Here is an 8032-nt window from a genome sequence, read left to right as displayed (position 1 = left end):
GGTCTTCCTCCCATTTTCAAACATTGGGGAGGTCTCAGAGACATACCAACACCTCTCCCTTTGGTCCGGTGGAGAGATCCACTAACCGGGGCTTGGAAGGGCCCCGACCCACTCTTAACCCAAAGGAAGATGGTTTGCTTGTATTTTTCCAGAAGGTGAGAAAAATCCCGTGTGGATTCCTGCCCGTAACATCAAACCCTGCACCACCAGCAATGAGCCATAGACCACCATCACCATCACCCCTGGTAGAGGAAATGGAGGACCTGACCATAGAGGACAACCAGCCCCGGCGGCAGAGACGACCAAGACACTGACGGGCCCACAACATTACCTGGGAGACATCAACAATCTACAGGACCAAGCCGCACGCATGGCACCAGAAGGCAATCCATCGGCAGGGACATTATTCCTATTAATGTCTGCCATCTGTGTAACGCCCATTCCAGTGAGAAATGCCTCCTGGGAGCGCCAAGAATTAGCAAATCTCTTTAAAGGACCATTCAGCCAGGCATTCCTAAACAGCACCTATCAGCTCCAGCGAGAAATCCTAAGAATCAACAATACCCGAGTGAAACCCATTGAGTTTAGTTTCTTAAGTGATGCCCTCAGCCGTCTAACCTCCTGGTTAAACCCAGCCAACCTCCTCATCTGGGGAGTCATGATAGTAGGATTCGTCGTAGGAGTAGTATTATTTCGCTGTTTATACAACATGAGAGCTCAAGAGATTTATCTCAGTGCTGTGGCCGATGCAATGCTGTGAGCACACTCCATCAAACATGCTTCCTTGGCACACCAGGAAGTGGCAATGCCCGGCTGACAAATCTCCAAGAGCCACCTACTCTTAGCCCCGACCCTCACGACCATTGGATAACACAGCAAGCATGTCCCTGTTCTATTGGCTGCTTACCCCTTTTTATATGATTGTACTTCCTCAATAAACTTAGATCTGTGTCTCTGAACCTGGTCCCCAGAGTTGTGCATGCAAACGCCCTAGCACGGTGGGCTCCGTCGTCCTCACCCCCGAGGGACCCCCCTGTTCCAGACTCCCACATAAAATTTGGTCCTAAGTGTGGGCCAGCGGACCCCCTGACCCACATGTGCCTTTTGTCAGCCTCATTTCTCACAGCAGCCCCATCTGACACACTCCCCTAGCTGGCCAGCTTCTCCCAGTCAGGAGTTACATTCACCTTCCACTGCATCTCACTCATGGGCGCCACGTTCACATGGCTGTCACTCGAGGTTCAGTGGGAAAGTCATTGCCCACAGCTCTAGGGCACTTTCCTAACATGCTGGCTATCACTGGGCTTTCATAGCTAAGCCTCACCCGTGCCGGGCCACTGCTGCTGATGCCTGTTTGTTTATTTGAATCCTCACCCGAGGATAATTTTCCATTGATTCCTTAGAGAGAGGGAAAGACACAGAAATATTGATGAGAGAAAAAATTATCGCTAGATTGGCCCGGCATGTGCCCCAACCAGCGCCTGAGCCTAGGAGGATACTACCACCAAGGTACAAGCCCTTGACTGGAATTGAACCCGGGACCCTTCAGTCTGGGAGGCCTACACTCTATGCACTGAGCCACGCCAGCTGGTGCCTTTGCTGTTTGCAGGTCATTTCCTCAGGGTGGTGTGGGAGAGACCATTTCTGGGGGACAGAAGAGGGAGTGGTTAGGACACCCGGCTGCCATCAAGCAGACCTTGAGGACTCCAAAGTCCACACTTGTGCAACCCACCGGGAAGCAGGTAGAGAGGGTGCCTGATGAGGAAGAGAAAGCCTGGTGGTCAGTGAGCAATGGATGCTGCCATGTGTTCCGCACCCAGCAACAGAACCCTGCTGGTCAGGACAATGGGGGTGGAATGTGGCCGTGAACTGGAGGCTGAGGAGAGGGCTTAGAGTCGTGTGCCAGGCCCTCGTGTGGTTGAGGCCTGTGTGGCCGGGTCCCACAGTGTGGCCGGTCCCACATAGCCAGGAGCCGGCCGGAGGATCCCCAGAGGAGCGGCGTGTGCCTCAGTAGCGCTGCCTGACCTGCTAGTTGCTCTTCCCAGACACCCACTCCTTCGGAGACACATCCCTGGTCAGTGGGGGCTCAGCCTCTTTGTTGTATCTGTTTTATTATGGTAAAATGGGTATAACAAAAAAAAATTGTAGTACTATTAGGGTTGCTGAAGGAGGAACACACTAGACCGAAAGGGATTAAGGATTATGAATGTATTAGGTCATCTGGGAATCAGATGGGCTGAGCCCCAAATGGAACTAGCCACCAGCAACAGGAGTCAAAGATTTAAAGGACTCTGGGTGGGCTTTTTCGGTGGGGAACTCTCTGGGCTGGTCCGGATCCTGAGGAATTCCGGAGGGGAGAGATAATGGTCTTAGCAAGTGGAATGCGGTCTCATAAGCGGGATGTGGTCTTACAAGTGGGATGTGGTCTGGGCCAAAGGGAATGCCTGCTGTGAAGTGGCCTAAAGGGCAGATCCCAGGGGAGGGGTATTGATTCAATTATTTGATCAAACCTAACAGTTACCTTTTTTAAGTGTATAGTGCATTGTCACTAGGGACCTTCACAATGTTTTGTTGCCATCACCACCATCATCTCCAGAACTTTTCATCTCCCCAAACTGTTGTACCATAAATCAGCAAGTTAGATACAAGATGCCTTAACAAGCCAATTAATTAGGAGTCTTTATTATGCGCAGGCTCAGAGGGAGGTGTCTCCTAATTCTCTGAGCAAATATATAGAGGAAGTTTTCTCTATTTATACCTTTTGAGCACTTTGTCTGCAGATTTTACAAAAAGCTCTGTATAGGTTATTTTTGCAGACAGTTTGTAATTTTAATACATAATGAACAAACACTTGGCATGAGAATTGGGAATTATTATCAGCATTTGTCTATTTTGTTAGATGGCTAGCTTGCAAGGTCAGACAGTTAAGTTTTTATCTTTTTCTATTATTCAAACTAAAACAGTTATTTTACAAAATAAGGGACTATCTGAAAATAACAGAGTTGACCTATAGAAAAAGGGACTGTCTAAGAATAACAGAGTAGTTCAAACAGCAGTTTTCCAAAGCAGGGATTACTATGCTTCAAAACAGAAACTGTCCCCATCTAACCCTCTTCTTCCTAGCCCCTGGCACCCACAGTTGCTTTCTGTCACTGTGAGTGTGGCTACCCTAGGGACTTCATAGAGGTAAATGATACAGTACTTGTCTTTGTGTTGCTGGTTTGTTCCATTCGGTAGAATGTCTTCATAGTTCATCCATGCTGTAGTGGGTGTCAGAATATTCTTTGTTTTCAAGGCTGAGTACCATAATATTCCATGGTATGGGTGGACCACATGTTGTCTGTGCACTCATCCAACGTGAACATTTGGGTTGGTTCTAGCCCTTGGCTGTTTTGAATAATGCTGCTATAAACATGGGTGTGCAAATATCTGCTTGAGTCCCTGCTTTCCCTTCTTTGGAGTATAAATCCAGAAGAGGGATTGTTGAATCTTGAGGTAATTTCATGTTTAATGTTTGGACTCTAAACTGAGATATAATTCGCACACTATTTACTATTTTGAAGCGTACAATTCAGTAGGTTTCTGTATATTCACAAGATCATGCAACAATCACTGCTAATTCTAGAATGTCCTCATCACCTAAACAGGAATGCTCTTTTCTCAGTCCTTCTTGTCTATGTTTTGACTGACTTCTTGGCTACTTCAGTGTTTGTTCCACTCACTGTCAGTGGTTAATTGGCTGTGTCTTTTTTACATTTTGATGCTCACTGAATCTGTACATTTCAAAATGGTGAATTTCATGGTGAGTGAATTCCATCTCAATTAAGCTGTTTTAAAAACAAAAGATATGCAGCGATGGTAGAAATGTGCCCTGGATGTAGGGAAGCAATGAGGTGGGTGCTCATAAGCTTCATCAGGAAGACAGCTTCTGCTCTTTTTTTTTTTTTTTCAGAGAGGAAGGGAGAGGGAGAGAGAGATAGAAACATCAATGATGAGAGAGAATCATGGATCAGCTGCCTCCTACTGGGGATTGAGCCTACAACCTGGGCACTCATCTAAAGATCTAAGGGATTTCTTGTATCAGTCTGGGGGATCTCTTGTCCTGTCCCTTGCACTGGGGGCCTCTCAGAATAAAGGCCTCTCAGTGCTCAACTTGTGTGCCCTTTCCCAAACTGTAACCTCCTGATTCATAGGTTGACACTCAACCACTGAACAACCCTGGCCTGGCAGCTTCTGTTCTTCATGATTCTCTGAGGTGGTCCCTCACTTGAGAATCCGTATGTAACCCATGGAATGGCTTTACTTTCCACTCTGCTCCATGTTTCAATGGCCTTATTCCAAACTTTTCTAAAAGGGTTTAAGATGCTAAGTAAGTACATATGTAGTTTTCCAATGGTACACAAGTGACCCATAGAACTGTGATGAGGTAACCTCTAGACCAGTGGGTGTCAACCGGTGGACCACTGTTGGTCTGTGAGGTCCAAAAGGTTGGCGACCGCTGGTTTAAGGAAACATTTGGAGCAGCTGTCACCAACTGGTGGTCCAAGGACCACTGGTGGTCCATGAGGTCCAAAAGGTTGGCAACTGCTGCTCTGGATCATCACAGCGGTATCCTTTAAGGTAGCATTGCTTTTGTCAGGTGGTGAGAAGTGGGCAACTGAGCTGGGAAATATGTGAAGGGAATGGCAAGCTTCTGGAGTGCGTAACCACAGAACGAGGGCTAGAACTGATCTCTACTGGAGCCTAAAACAAATGTGTCAATTTCTCCACCTTTCTCATGTTGGGTCTTGGAGCTTTGTAGATGAAAGGTTCGGAGTGGGCCGGAGCCGCGTACCTATGACATGAGGCCATAATGAATCAAAAGAGATTTTTATTTCAGGCACCTGGTTGCAGGTGGGCTGAGTCCAACAAAGGAATCAGTGGAGACTGAAGGGGGAGGCAGACTTTTCTTAATCCTTGATGGCTGCAAGCCGCTCTGCTAATGTAAGGGTTCAGTCCATCCTTAGCTCCTCCCAATGCCAGGTGTCTTCTGGTTATCTAAGCTATGCAGTGCTCAAGGCTGCAAGCTTTCTGCAAGATATCTGTTAAGCACAATACGTTTTCTCTACCCCATTTTATTCTCTTTAACCCTTTCAATAGAGTTTCTATGAGAGCCAGAAAGAAGTTGTGTGCCTCATGACGATGCGACATGGGTTATACACACTCTGAGGTTCTTTGTATGAAGTTCTGATTCAACAGTTCATTGGCACTGAGCAATGTTTTAAATAGTTAAAAAACTTTTTTAATGTGGATGTCACAATTTATGTGAGCACTTTGCATGGTCACTTTGGGTCTTCTGTTCCTTCTCTTCCTGTATACATTCTGGGTAGGCACCATCACACACACCCCCTAGCTGTCTTCACTCCTACCACTCTCCCTGCCTGGGGAAACCACCTGACCGAGTAGTCACCAGTCATGTGTTACTGCAAATCCTTGTTTCATTGGGTTGCTCAGCAAGTGATCAGGGCTGGAGCACCAAACTATTGTGAAGAATGCTCTGAGCTGAGGACACAGTGACTTGTGTCATCGGGCTTTGCTAATGTCCCAGGACTGCTCAGCCTTAGAGTGTGTGCTACCAAGTGTGCTCCTGGGATTCAGAGGGAGGCCATGACTTTAACACCTTCATGAAGTTTTATGTTCTTTCCGGTATTATTGTCATGAGCATACTGTGCGAAAGGTGGGGAACTTGCCCCATGCCCCTCAGCAGAAGGCTGAGTGGCTGCTTAGTGTGTGTCAGCAGGGCCAGTATGATGTCTTCCCCACACTTCAGCTTCCCCTTGAACCACACATTCCATGACCCTGAACTGCCACTCCAGCCCTCATGGCCCAGGACCCAGATCCCCACTGGCAGTCTCTACAATTATTTCAGAAACACTCAGCCCATGAAGCTCACTCAGCCTGACCATCTAATTCCAGCCAGCAGGCCATTTAATTTTTTTTAATTCTCACTGAGGCTATTTTTTTCTATTGTCTTCTAGAGAGAGAGTGGAAGGGAGGGAGGCAGAAGTGGGAAAGAGAAACATTAAGGTGAGAGAAACACATAGATTGGTTGCCTCCCACATGCTTCCCTATTGGAGCTGGGGAACCTGCAACCCAGATACATGCCCTTGACTGGGAATCGGAACCCACAACTTAGTCCACAACTGAAGCTCTAACCTCTGAACCTAACCAGCCATGACCTGCAAACATGCCATGTATCTAATTTTTTAAATTATTTTATTAATTTAAGAGAGGAAGGGAGAGAGAGACAGAGATAAAAACATCAATGATGAGAAACACTGATCCATTGTCTACTGCACCCCTCCTATTGAGGATAGAGTATCCAACTTGGGCATGCACCCTGACCAGGAATCGAACCTTGAACTCCTGGTTCAGAGGTCGATTATCAACAACTGAGACACACCAACCAGGCCCAACATGCCATTTAAAGTGTTCCTTCCACATAATTTTTTCAGGGTTATCTGGCCCCAAAGAATGATCTTTATAAATAAGGCATCTTCCCTGAATATCTGTCCATGAGAAGGGATTTCTTGTATCAGTGTGGGAGATCTCTCATCCTGTCCCTCCCACTGGGGGCCTCTCAGAATAAAGTCCGAACCCCTCAAAGCTCTCCATGCACTGGCTTCAATGTCCACTCCTGTTCACCCTTTATTCATTTCTGTGCCTGTATCACTGTTCATGCCCCCATTTCTCTCCAACTTAAAATATAAAAATATTCCTGGTAATCCTGACAGATGCATCTCATTTTATCTTCCCAGTGTATTTCAGGATGGGCAAAAATATGATCCTGCTACGTACTTATAATTTTCTTATCCTCATTTTATTTATTTTTAATTTTGTATTATTAATTTTTAATTGATTTTTAGAGAGCGAAGAAGGGAGAGGGAAAATAGACAATCATCTATCAGCTGCTTCCTGCATGCCCTCTAATGGGGATCATGCTGGCACCTCAAATATGTGTTGTGACCAGAAATCATACCAGCAACTTTTTGGTGCACAGGACAATGCTCACCCAGATACACCACAATAAGCAGGGATCTTATTTTCATTTTAAATGCAACCCACGACCTCTTCCCATGGTACTGAATACTCTTCTCCTCTAATGTCTGCTGGGTACTACAGGGAATGAATTACTTTAATACTAGGTATTGCAGAATATTTGTGTACCAGAATTAATCCTCCATTGCTTCTCAAGTTTTTTTTTTATTGTTTTTATTTCAAAAAATTATGTTCATGACAAATAACTGAAAGTTTTGAACAGCCACAGATTATTTAAAAAATCAGCCTGGCCGGTGTGCCTCAGTGGCTAAGCGTTGATCTATGAACCAGGAGGTCATTGTTCAATTCCCATTCAGGGCACATGCCTGTGTTGTGGGCTAAATCCCCAGTAGGGGGGATTCAGGAGGCAGCTGATCCATGATTCTCTTTCATCACTAATGTTTCTATCTCTCTCTCCCTCTCCCTCTCTGAAATCATAGTTTGAGGTCATAGAGCAGAGAAAGCCATTTGCACACAAATGCTGAGGGCACAATTCCTGTCTTGAAAAACAGGCAGAAGGGAACCAAGATGTTTGGGGATTCCTGCTGAGGTGGGAAACTAAAGACAAGCAAGAAAGTAGAGATATTATCTTTCTTAAGCTGAGTGGTGGCAACAGGGGTATTTACCCCTTGACAGTTCATTGAGCTGTACACTTAGATTTTGTGCACTTTTCTATATGAATGTGATTCCGCACGATACTAATAGCTTTAAAAACTCACCATCCCTCTGATCCCGTTTTCCATATAAGTTTGTAACATGCTACTTGTACTTGGTATATTGTGGACATCTTCCCTTTGGTCACATTACTTTAAAAAAAAAATTTCTCTTTATGGTTGAAAATATTACAGATGTCCTCTTTCCCAGTCCCATGAACTCCCTCCACCCTGCACCCACCCCAGGCCTTCACTGAACTATTGTCTATATCCATGAGTTATGCATATACATTCTTTGGTTA

The 8032-nt window shown here is 45.7% G+C and overlaps 1 long non-coding RNA gene across 1 annotated transcript in view; it reads left to right on the top strand.

The window, feature by feature from the left end:
* The window catches only part of LOC106723858, a 4450-nt gene extending 3981 nt beyond the window's left edge, over nucleotides 1-469 (top strand). The window contains exon 2 of the long non-coding RNA XR_001359594.1: nucleotides 153-469. This is a non-coding gene — a long non-coding RNA (uncharacterized LOC106723858). The remainder of the gene's footprint in view (nucleotides 1-152) is intronic.
* Nucleotides 470-8032: the final 7563 nt, after the last annotated feature.

The sequence above is a fragment of the Myotis brandtii genome, unplaced genomic scaffold, assembly GCF_000412655.1.
Source record: "Myotis brandtii unplaced genomic scaffold, ASM41265v1 scaffold665, whole genome shotgun sequence".
NCBI lineage: Eukaryota > Metazoa > Chordata > Mammalia > Chiroptera > Vespertilionidae > Myotis > Myotis brandtii.
Note: the sequence above shows the minus strand (reverse complement) of the source record. Positions and strands in the feature narration are given on the sequence as shown.